Source organism: Polyodon spathula, chromosome 14, assembly GCF_017654505.1.
Source record: "Polyodon spathula isolate WHYD16114869_AA chromosome 14, ASM1765450v1, whole genome shotgun sequence".
In the NCBI taxonomy this organism is placed as follows: domain Eukaryota; kingdom Metazoa; phylum Chordata; class Actinopteri; order Acipenseriformes; family Polyodontidae; genus Polyodon; species Polyodon spathula.
In genome coordinates, this window is record NC_054547.1 from 15,991,405 (window position 1) to 16,004,150 (window position 12,746).

General features: G+C 43.3%; 1 protein-coding gene across 10 annotated transcripts in view; it reads left to right on the forward strand.

Annotated features, from left to right (window-relative positions):
- LOC121327010 (leucine-rich repeat-containing protein 7-like) overlaps nucleotides 1-12,746 on the forward strand; it is a 185,193-nt gene that overhangs the window by 111,696 nt on the left and 60,751 nt on the right. The gene's annotated exons all lie outside the window — the stretch shown is intronic.

Consider the following 12,746-nt stretch of genomic DNA (forward strand, 5'->3'; position numbering starts at 1 on the left):
ATTCCTGCAGACGATATAGCTTAGAGGTGGTCTCATCAGCCACGGGAAAGTAATTAAGATGGCAACACCAAAGCCACAGCCGGGAGTACGAGAGTACCTAACCGCAAAGTGGGCAGATGATAAAAAAAAAGAAAGCATTAAAAAAGGGCTGGCAACCCGACAGTCCTGACCACAAGCAGACTGAGTGGTTTCAATAACAGAAAAAGGACAGACAAGAGTATGCTGCGATAATCCTATTGCATAAGGCAGAGCGGTTAGCCACTGAGCTTGAGGAAGTCATAAATGAGTTAAAGCAATGTCAGGCTGCTTTATCAGAAAGCAAACAGGCAGAGCATGAAACCGATGCGGTGGTGGCATGGGGAGGTATGGTTGGGAACAGATGAATAAAGAAGGAAAAGGGGATGTGAAGAAAGTAAGTGTAAGTGTAGTTAAGTGTGCTGGGAACTGAACATAAGTACGATGAGACAAACTGTTGAGGAGTTACAAATGTGATGTGATTTTGCAAAGGTAAATTGTAAGTAACTGTCTGTTAAGAATAAAGATTTGACTGAGCAGGAAAGTAATCGACACAGAATAGATGGCAGGTATAATATTTGGTTTCTAAAATGCAGAATTAAATCAACTTTTTATTTTCAAGAGTCTGCATATTGATGATTGTTTAATTTGTGTTGAACTAAATAGGAAGATAGCGATTTCTTGAATGGAAAACACTTGGTTTAATGAAGCACCAAAGTTACTAGTATTAACTGGTTTTATTTGCACATATAGAGGTGTTTTGTTTATGTTGGTCACAATTACATTTTTACGGAGCTTCTAACAGGAGAGGTGATGATAACTAAATTAATGTGGGAACTAAGACATTAATAAATCATGTATGACAGGTGATTATTGACGATGCAGTGATAAACTGCAGATGTTCCAGTTGTAGTATAAGCCAGGGACTAAAATATAACAAACATTATAACATAACATTTTATAACAAAATAAAATATGGATTGCAACAACGATGCAATAGAACTGGAAGAATGTTGAAAGATAAGATTCGACGGCTGCAGGCACAGATAGGGGAGTGACATGCGGTGGCCTCGGTCGGAGTAAAGGGGGGAGGTAATGATGATGGGGATGAAAGACGCAGAGGTAAGAGGCCACCCATGTAAAATGTTAGTTGATACTGGGGCTGGAATCTGCCAATCCCGGTAACAAAAGAGTTTGTAGTAATCGAAGGAGTCAATGGAAGTACGCAAATAGCATTTAGAACTGAACCCGTGGAATTTGTAATTGGCTCACGATCCGCATTAGTTGAAATGTATCATGCTAAAATGCATGAGCAAAACATTTTAGAGTTAGATGTAATGTACGTCTCATCTTTCCCTCTCACACTCCAGGACTTGACTGAGCAGTACCCGGAAGTGTGGGCGCCCATCCTCCACAACGGAGACGCCCATCCTCCACAACGGCAGTACTCTGTCAAGCCTGAAGCAGTGTCAGCAGTAAAGGGCATTATTACTGATTTACTAATGCAAGGGGTTGTAGTCGAGTGTAACTCCCCCACTAACAGCCCAATTTGGCCCATCTCTAAGGGAGAGGGCAAGTGGAGGCTTACTATTAACTACCAAAGCTTGAACCAAGCCTTGCCCAAGATGGCTCAAATAGTAGCCAACCCCCACACTATATTGACTGAAGTACCGTCCGAGACCAGCTGGTTCTCTGTCCTCGACATAAGCAATGGATTCTGGAGCCTACCCATAAGACCTGCAGATCAATGGAAGTTTGCGTTCACGGTGCAAGGGGTCCAATACACCTGGACCTGCGTGCCACAGGGGTATCATAACTCCCCAGTAGTGTTTCACCAATGTCTTGCCAAGGCTCTAAGACCCTTGAAGGACAACCCACATGGCACTATTTTGCATTATGTGGATGACTTGTTGTTGTGTAGTACCTCTCTTACAGAATTGAAGGAACTGCTGAGGGCCACCTTGCTGCTCCTAAAAGACCAAGGGTTCAAGGCCAACCCAAAGAAGGCTCAGCTCCTACAACAAGAGGTAACGTACCTGGGACATATTCTCAGCTATAACAGCAAGACTATGAGCCCAGATAGGAAACTGGCCCTCACCTTGATACCCAAGCCTCGAACTGTTACTGAGTTAAGACAGTTTTTGGGTACCACTAATTACGTCAGGGAATACATAGAAGACTATGCTATAGCAGCAGGACCCATGAGAAATATGAAGCTATTGAGTGGACTGAGGAAGCGGAGCAGGGGTTCAACGACCTGAAACAAAAGATCAGTGAGGCCCCTGCACTCGGCATACCCAGCCTAGATAGGGATTTTCATCTCCAAATTACAGTAAAAATACACACCATACATTGTGTATTAAGCCAAGAACATGGCGGCCGTCTAAGACCAGTGGGATACTATAGCCGAAAGAAAACTCCTACCGAGTACAGGTACCCCACCTGTGAGACCTACTTAGGGGCTGTATGTTGGGCCATTAACATTACTGAACCCCTTTGATCATACATACTAATCACACCCCATTACAAATGATGGTTCAGGGTAAGGTGAGAGGAGTGGCACCTGCTACAAAGGCCCGATGGGCCCTCCTCTTGGAATGGGACATTACAGTAGTCCGAGACAACTGGGTGTCCATGTCGGACACCATGCCAGAAACCGGCGACGCGCATGTATGCGAACCAGGAAAGGAGCAAAAAGGTATGGTATTGGAGGAACGGTCCCCTGGGGACCTCCACATATATACTGATGGCTCCAGATACTGGAACGATGGAGAATTTGTCACCGGGTGGGCAACATGGTTGTCTGAAGAAGGCGATCATGGCATCATCCTAAAAGAGAAGCTGGGAGGGGGCTGCTCAGCACAAGAGGCAGAAATGATAGCCCTCCTCATGGCTCTCGTGCAACATGGTGCTCATGACCACTCCAACCAGTGTATGCATCCAAAAACAAAACCAAGGGCAATGGGACGCCCTTATCCCCTCGACCAAAATTGTAATGATGTCCCTACCCTCCGGAATGATAATTCTCTGCCCCATGTTTCTCCGTCCAACCATTCCATATATACCATAAGATACCGGGAGTCTCAATGTCAGGGAGACGGAGGCAATTGCTCAGACCTAGGGCTCATATATACTCTCCCACACGAGTACACTCCTACTGACCCCTATAGGATATGGTTTATACAACGTGTACGAGTCCACTAATCAAACAAGCCTCAACCAAATCGCCAGAGCCCACACCTGGTGTAACATACGGAATGCCACAGTCACAGGAAACCAAACATGGAATCGGGGATCCTTCGGATACCCCTTTGCCCCCCATGTCCCCAGACCTTCACTCCCTCACCACATGGGCTCATAGAAGTGGGGGAACCATTCGGGCTCATCGAGGATGTGGTCTGGCATCGAGTCACAGTGCATTGTGATTACTCGCTGAAACTGTTCCAGACCAACTACTCCGGTTTCCCATCTCTAACTAAGGTATTCCTAGATCAAATGAAGGATGCCCTCACGCGATACGTGCAATCTAGCACCCCCCCAGCACGATGACGCCCCATAGGCGTAAACGGGAAATCCTGTCTGAAGCAGCAGGGTGGTTTGGGGTGGTCAGTCCACTATGAACAATGTGAATGCCGAATTCCAGAAACGGCAAAATGATGGGACAAACTGGTATAATGTGCAAAGCTCCATCAACTCGGCTACGGGAGTGCATCATAATGCGATAGCCGTCAAACTGGTAGTGAGATCTCTCAGGGATTTAATTACCGCCATAATGTCAGGTGTAAATATTACTCAGAATGAAGAAAGGTGTTATAGAGTGGGAACCCTCATGATGGCACACGTTAATCACGATATAAATGATCTGTTAAGCAATAGGCTCCCTATTTCGCACAGGTTATCTTTAAAGACCAAATAATGATCCCAGCCGGGACACCTGTCCAACGCCAGACGTTAAGACGGGTACAAGCGTTGGGGATGCCAGAGGGAAACTATGTCTATACCCTTAATAATGTGGGATGGGTGGGTAATGGCAGTATACTTAGTAATGAATGTTGTACTCAGACAAAAGCTACGGTTGTATGTACCTGTAATGCTCGTATGAATTTAGCTAACCTATCACTGAGGGTGATAGTATGCCCACTACGGGGATTTGAGCAAATTGTGCAACTAAACCAGACTCATTGTTGCGTGACATCTGATCGGCGTCACCTATCATAAGAACATAAGAACATAAGAAAGTTTACAAACAAGAGGAGGCCATTCGGCCCATCTTGTTCGTTTGGTTGTTAGTAGCTTATTGATCCCAAAATCTCATCAGGCAGCTTCTTGAAGGATCCCAGGGTGTCAGCTTCAACAATATTACTGGGGAGTTGATTCCAGACCCTCACAATTCTCTGTGTAAAAAAGTGCCTCCTATTTTCTGTTCTGAATGCCCCTTTGTCTAAACTCCATTTGTGACCCCTGGTCCTTGTTTCTTTTTTCAGGCTGAAAAAGTCCCTTGGGTCGACACTGTCAATACCTTTTAGAATTTTGAATGCTTGAATTAGGTCGCCATGTAGTCTTCTTTGTTCAAGTTCATTTGTTCAATGGGTACCCGTCAAGTGTGCCACTAACACCAGCTACTGCTTATATGTAAATCATACTGTAACCTTAGGCAGCCACGTAATTCATCCCTTACCCCTCATCTGATTAAATACCAGAACCAGCAAGCTCAAGCGTTCCTACACACAATAGACCACAGCCAAACTATTAAGAAAATCACTGCAGCTTTAACTGAAATCCAGCATGAAGCAGTTCTGGCCGAGGTCCACGCCCATATGGCTACTGACTTCGTTAAGATTAGTAAGATTCGTATGCCAGCTCATCATGCTCCTCCTATTCTGGAGAATGAGGCGGAATATGCACATCATACAACGAGAGAGAAGACACCTACAAGATCAATACACCCCCCTGAGATTTTGCTTTTGAAGAACCTTATTTCGGATTTGCTTTGAATGTTCCTTCATCTTCATGATGGGAGGTCCCAACTGTGGGACCTCCCAGAGACAGGTGTATTTAACCTGAAATCATGTGAAACACCTTAATTGCACACAGGTGGACTCCATTCAACTAATTATGTGACTTCTAAAGACAATTGGTTGCACCAGAGCTTATTTAGGTGTGTCATAGCAAAGGGGATGAATATTTATGCAATCAATTATTTTCTATTTTATATTTGTAATTAATTTAGAATAATTTTAGATTTTATTTTTCACTTTGACAATATGGACATTTTTGTCTTGATCAGTGGCAAAAAAATTAAATCCATTTTGATTCCATGTTGTAACACAATAAAATGTGGAAAAGTCCAAGGGTGGTGAATACTTTTGAGAGCAACTGTAAGAGAGATCTTTGTGCATCTTGTATTGCACATGTATTGCTTATGTTTTGTCATTGTATAATCTAATGGACTACATATTGCTGCTGATTTCTGTAATGATGATAAAAAAATATGCATTTGTTTCTTTGATTTTGACTGAACTTCCTCTAAAGATGCTAACTGAACAGATGGTTTGTAAGTTAGTTGAGCTTGCTTGTACGTACACCCTGCTTTCAGCCCATGGCAATGAGGCCCACAGGCCCTTTCACATTTTAATCTGAATTCCCAGGGTTTTTGACCTACTTCAGAGTAACCCATTTCCTTAGCCAGTAACATTGGAACTGATAACCCTTCGACCATGCTCCAGCCTGACTCCCACTTGACATTGCACACAAACACACATACTCATGCCTTCTGGTGTAACTCCAGGTGTAAAAATGAAAACCCTTCCCAGTTACCAGATTTTGAAAATAATAATAATATTGTTTTATTTTAATTTTACAAACCTGTAATTGCTGTAAAATGTTAACATATGATGAATAAAACACAAATAAATGACCTAAACTGGTTTTTTATTAACCCTTTACTACATACCCATGTTAAATGCAGAGATAAAAAGATTTTATTTTTATTTTATTTTTTTATTTTTTGTTTGAACAGTGAAAACAAAAACGCTGCTAATAACAATACCAATCAGTAAACGGTAATTATCAAATAAAAATCAATCAAAACGTGTGCCATTATTGACTTGCTCTGTGCCATTTATTGAACAGAACAGAACCCAGCTTGCCTTCGAAAATGGTGAACATTTTTCTTGTGTCCTTTCTTTTGTTTACATTTTCGTAGCAGACCCTGCACATTTTTTGCGGTCTCTGCTTTCCTTGTGTTGGAGGGATAGTCACAAATGCATGTACAGGGCTACTTTGCGCAGGCATTGTGATGGATCTGGCTGCACCAGATGCCTGCTTTATTGCCTTGTACCCATTACTGTATTTTGATAGTATTTCGTCACAGCACTGCCATTTCAAACCAAACAGCTTCATGTTTGCACCTAGCTTACCTGTAAAGTAGCTGCATGTTCTTTTGTTTGTACAGTCACAAAGATAAGTGATTAGCTTTTTTGGGAACAAAAGCCAAAAAGCACTCCAATGGAGAATGCAAACTTTCTGTGTAAACAGGTGCCAAATCAAATGATGGAGGACTGGCATCATGGTAGGGATCAGTAATAAACACCCAATCCCCTGCTGTTCTTGGCTCCACATCCTCTTCATTATCATCGCTCAGTGATAAGTCAGCATCACTGTTGCTTATATATCAAAATCCTCCGAACCAACTTCGAAATCTTCATCACTCCCGTTGTCACTCTCCACGTACGTTGCCATGTTTAGCTTTTGCTAAAAACTATATAAACTGCAACTAAACAAGTAAAACTAATCATAAAACAAACCAAAATAATAATTTAAAACCCTATATATCTATATATATATATATATATACCACAATATATCTCAATCTTCTAAACACCCACAGGTAGATTGGAATCTCTACACGATAAGCAATTGGAAAAAAATGTCACCTGACCCTCCCCCGACATTCATTGCACTGCCTTAGAGAATGAAACCTGAAACGCTAGACTGAGAAACCACTCATAGAATAGAATGGGAAACTTGACGTATGCACATACAGCATGGTACTGTAAGTGGGTTTTCATTTGACGCACGTGTGTACATCATGCTGTTAAAGTGGTTAAGACCCATGGTGGCTCGTCACTATAGGCAGGTTAGGCACGGCCTTACCATTAATATGTCCAGTTATTTTTTTTTCCTAAACAAATACAATGAAACTGCTCTTAATTAATATCATCTTTCAAAACGCCAGACTTCCGCAGCTCAACTAGTGCTATTCGCTGCCCTGGACTGGAGGCTATCAGTGGCTAGGCTGAGAGTGTTCCAACTCCCTTGAGATTTCACGCAAGCGCAATGTATCTAGTAAGGCACCGGGAGGGGTCGGCCTTACCCACACAAGCAACTATAATGGGCTCCAATGGGACAGTTTCCATGACAACTCTTGGCTTAATAAGGCACTGATGGAGAGGTGCCTTACCAGGAAGCTGGCTGGCTTGAGAACGAGCAGAGCAGAGGTTGTATGGCAGTGTTCTGTTTTGTGCATGTGTTTTGTTGTTTGTATTTTGTTCATTGAGTAGCTAATAAATTTTAACTCATTCACTCTTATGTGTGCAGTCTTCCGTTCATTTTGTTAGGTGACTGGCTGACTTAGCTAGTTAAACAGAGTTAATCAGGGCTGCTGACAGCTATCTAGTAGCTAGCTAGCTACATAGTCATGATTCGTGATACTGTAACATTTCTGGAAGTGAGCAGCAGAGGAGTTATAGTGCTAACGATCGCCCATGGACGGTTATTTCTTCAATCTGTTTGAGCCGTTATAGCCTTAGGCTATGTCTACACTGAAGGCTGTTTGTGACTGAGAATTAGGCAGAGCCCGCCAAATAAACTAAATCTGTCACGAAATATCGTTGTGCGCTGTCACTTGTAAGGATAACTGCTGATACAGATGTGTTTCATAGCCTCATATTTTGAATGAAATATGAGTGTGAATTTTGAATGAAAAATGCTCTCTCCATGTAAACATATTTTCTGGCATATTAAATGCGCAAAAATGCACACTCATGCACATGCGTTTTTGCATGCGTGCTCACTCTGTTCCAAGTGCCTTACCAATTAAAAATTCAAAGGGGAAGAATTGATTATTACTCTGTGTGACAGGGAACTGCCCCATCTATATGAATGTGTTTGAAACTGGCAGGGAGGGGGTTAAATTCCTCCCTGCCAGGAAACATGTGAGAATGTGGCTGGAGCTCTAATTGAATGATTAGTAATTATTGATTAATTGGGCTCCAGCCACAGGGGATAAATGTCAGGGGAGAGGCCCTGGCTGGAGGTGTATGTATGTTTTCTGTTTGGGAGTTTGTTTTGTGTTGGAGAGTTTTTTTTGTTTGGAAGAAAGGAGTGTCTTGTTTAAAGACTTGGAACCTGACCATTTATTTTGTAAGTTCACTTTGATTATTTGTGTTTGAACCTCTTTCTGTTGGCCCTTGTGCCTGTTTATTTGATTATTTTGTTTAATAAATAACTTTATTTTTGCCTTTACATTGTCTCTGAGCCTCAGCCCTCTGTCATCCTGTCACACTTGGTGTCAGAATGGGATAGCGCCACCTAGAGGCTCAGAGCAGTATTTTCTGGGGTGGAGGTCCTGTCCGGATGGGCCACTAGCTGACTGGTGTGGGCGCTGTGAGCAGGATGGCCACAGCTGGGCAGGATGCCCCCACAACCCAGACCAGGAGCAGCTACCAACCCCGTCCTTAGCAGCCACCCCACCAACACCGCCTTCACCACCATCACGGGAGATCTGGGAGTGGTTGGTGCACCCCAGAGCGGACCTCTTCCACGACCTTCCCGTCGCCATCAACACGCTGGCATCAAGATGGGGAGAGGTGGGAGGAGTGAGACAGATGGCATCACCCGGGGTCCCTCCAGGAAATATTCATCATAGTCCTGGCATACCTGGCGATAGACATGGGGGAGATCCCCCACCTTAAAGAAAAGGGGGTGGAGCCGCTGCCGTCGCCCACAGAGGGGGAGCCGCTGCCGTCGCCCACAGAGGGGGAGCCGCCGCTCCCAGAGCCCAGAGAGGAGGAGCCGCCGCTCCCAGAGCCCAGAGAGGAGTCCACGGCCCGAGCGGGAGGACTCGGCACGTCCACGGCCCAAAAAGGGGAAGCCCACAGGCCCAGGGCTGAAGGGACCTGCAGGGAAAGAATACAGGCTGTTCCCACCGCCACCAGCAGAGGAGGTGTACCTGCTGGTCCCGCCGTCATCGTCGCGGGAGGACTGCCCGTCGCTCCCACCTCCACCAGGGGAGGAGTGCCTGCTGGTGTCACCTCCACCGCCGTTCCCACCTCCATCAACAGAGGGAGCCGGGCCGCCGTTCCCGGTCACGAGGGTTCAGTCCCTCTGGGAGGACGCCAGATGGGGAACAAGATATTCCACTTTGGCCGCCCCCATGGACCACGGATGTCTCCCCATTCGAGGACCAGACAAAGAACTTTGGGACTTGAGGGGGGAGGTGGCTGTTGGGGCATGTGTGCTTGGCACAAGGGGGGGGGGGGGGGTATATGTGACGGGGAACTGCCCCGTCTAAATGAATGTGTTTGGAACTGGCAGGGAGGGGGTTAAATTCCTCCCTGCCAGGAAAACATGTGAGACTATGGCTGGAGCTCTAACTGAATGAATAGTAATTATTGATTAATTGGGCTCCAGCCACAGGGGATAAAAGCCAGGGGAGAGGCCCTGGCTGGAGGTGTGTGTTTTCTGTTTGGGAGTTTGCTTTGTGTTGGAGAGGTTTTTTTTTTTGTTTGGAAGAAAGGAGTGTCTTGTTTAAATAAGTTCACTTTGATTATTTGTGTTTGAACCTCTTTCTATTGGCCCTTGTGCCTGTTTATTTGATTTTTTTGTTTAATAAAGAACTTTATTTTTGCCTTTTCATTGTCTCTGAGCCTCAGCCCTCTGTCATCCTGTCACATTCTGCTATTAGGTTAATCTGTTATTAGATAATGTCCTTTCTTTCATTTAAAATACATCAATAAAGGTACAGCATTTCAAGCCACAGTGACCCACATCACACCTGCTTTTAATTAAGATACTTGTATGGGCTGTGTTTGCCAACAGACCTCAGAGGTTCAGTAGATAATCACCATTTAGATGTCGGCTCATATGTGCAACTTCAAATGTCACATTATTGTTATTACTAGTAGAGTAGTATTTTTACTGTTTAATTTCCCCCATACTTTTATTGAAAGGATAAGCTGAGATTTGAGGAAGGGATCATGGGGCATTGCCTCTCCTACTGATCCCTTCTTTCTAACTCTTACACCCCAAAGAAATTAACCTGGCTGTTGTCAGCTCAATTTGAGTTGCAACTTCAGTGTCCACCTGGCTTTTATATGTTCCACCCTGCTGACCTGGCCTCGTCACATCAGTTCCTCTTTCAGAGGGTGGCGGTTTCCTTCTTTCCTTGAGATGCAGGACCAGCAGTCAAAACTAGAAGCACTAACATCCCCCATACTTCAAAGAAGCAACCATGATACAGACACTGAATGAGGTTCATTGTCATTCTAGATGGTTCTGAGTTGTTCCATTGTTGAATTTTCAGCATTTTTCCTCTGTACCAGAATCCTAGTGGACGGCTCTTTATCAGTATTTTTTAAAATTGAAAATAAATGATTTCAGAGTTTTTGAAAAGTATTATTATTTTTAATAAACACAAAATAGATCATGGTGCCAAACTGACAAATGATACTTGCAGGAGGGCGACTTACAATTGTCAGTAATCCCAGAGTGCCGACCATGCATTTGCACAAGCTGTCTGGCAAAGACGAGCTTCTACCCCGCCTCTGCCAGAACACATTTAAACGAAACAACAATAGCGTATTTAGAAGTAGTAAATCACCTGTGTTTCATACCCTCCACAATACATTTCCCAATACATTTATTTACAAGCAGGGCTTTGCCCTGCCCAACTAATTATGTGCAGGGCTTTTCTTCTGCTAATTTGTATTATTTATCATGAGTAGGTAAATGTATACGGTCAGTTTTTATTTAAGTTAATCAGTGGTGCAGTACTAAATTGTGTACAATTACAAACCACCTGCACATTAATAGAATAGGTGTGTTTCCTATTCCTACATAGATGCTCAGAAAGAGCTGGAGGGATTAGTGGCACATGTGTACAGTCTATTGCTCCCAACACATTGGGGAAACCAGAAATGTCATAAAAATGTTTTTAAGGCTTGTAAGTACACCCTGCTTTTAAGGAAAAAAAATTGGTATTTGGGTGTTTGCCTAAAAAATGCATTGAACACAATTGGCAACGAACTAGGAAAAACGTAATGGGACATGCCAACAACAGCTGCCACAGTCCCCTGAAAGGACCCAGAGTCAAGATAATACAGAGTGGACACTAGTTTGACCGCTGCAGGGATAGCGTGGCTTCTCTGGCTGACATGTTCCAGGTCGTCTGACATGTTCCAGGTCGACAGCAGCTCAAGAATTATGTGGCTGCCGAGCCTGTACCTGTGCCTAATTTGGTTTCATTTTAATCAAAGAAGGCAATGTGGTCACGAAATACCCTTTCTCTTCTCATCCTACAAATCACTTGTTCTTGCTGAAGACAATGTCTCCTTTTTGTTGCAATAACAACAGCCATGGCTAGGGGATAGTGTTTTTCATACAGCCTTTAATTACTGTTTAAAACCTGCTTTCAGAAGTTCTTAACAAATGTATGCAATTGCCAGAAGTTTTAGTACATCTCATTATTATGTCTGAGAACCCTCATTTGCACTCTCCACCCCATTTTAGCAAATGTATGCAGGAATGCCCATAGTTACATATTCATTGAAGGCTGAACCACAAAGAAAAACTGCTGCCACAAAGCATTCCTTAAAAAGTTGCTTAACAGCATTGCACTTGTTTAAGTACATTTCATCCTAGATTTCAGAGTTGTTTGCAAGTATTGCAACAGGCAGAGCATTTTAGTACATCTACCTCTCAGATGGAAAAGTGAAGGTGTTCTCAGCCTGAGAGGAAGCCAGTAAAATTGTCTTGGAGCAGGAACCTAGTTTAATAAACAACTTGAGGACATGTAGATAAAATGATCCATTTAAATTGCAACAATGTGTTGTACACAGAAGGCAGCAGCCATACGAAGGGAGAGTGCTCTAATAGCAATACAGCAGCTTTAAATGATTTCTTTAATCACCCATTACAAGCAAACAGTTCAGGACGGTTTGAAATTATTTATGTTGTCGTCACAGTTGGTAATGATGTCTCTTAATACTGCCACCACTGTATTCTGTATTCTGAGATGTTCATAAGGGAGTTGATAAGCCACTGCTGGGTGAAAGCACCAGCAGGATAAATTTAATGAATAATGTACACCCAACTGTAAACAATAAAACTGTTTTGTGACATATAGAATACAAGAGTGTCACTGCAGCTTAAGTGATTTATTAGGGAAAGGTGTTTTTTTTTTTTAAATAAAAAAAAAAAGTTTATTAACAACACATGACACTCATGATAGAGAACGACAATACAAGAAGTGAGGAAATGGCTACATATGGATACCTGATGGGCTTGAATGCATAGCGCATTGCCAATATGCTTTCCCACCTGTGACAATGATGGCGGTAGGGGTGATGTCAGGCCAGGAAGATACACACAGAGTGGTGAGTGAAAATGCGCTGTTGCAAAATAAAAGGTTTAAACACAAAACAAAAGACTCACAAAACAAAATGACGCAT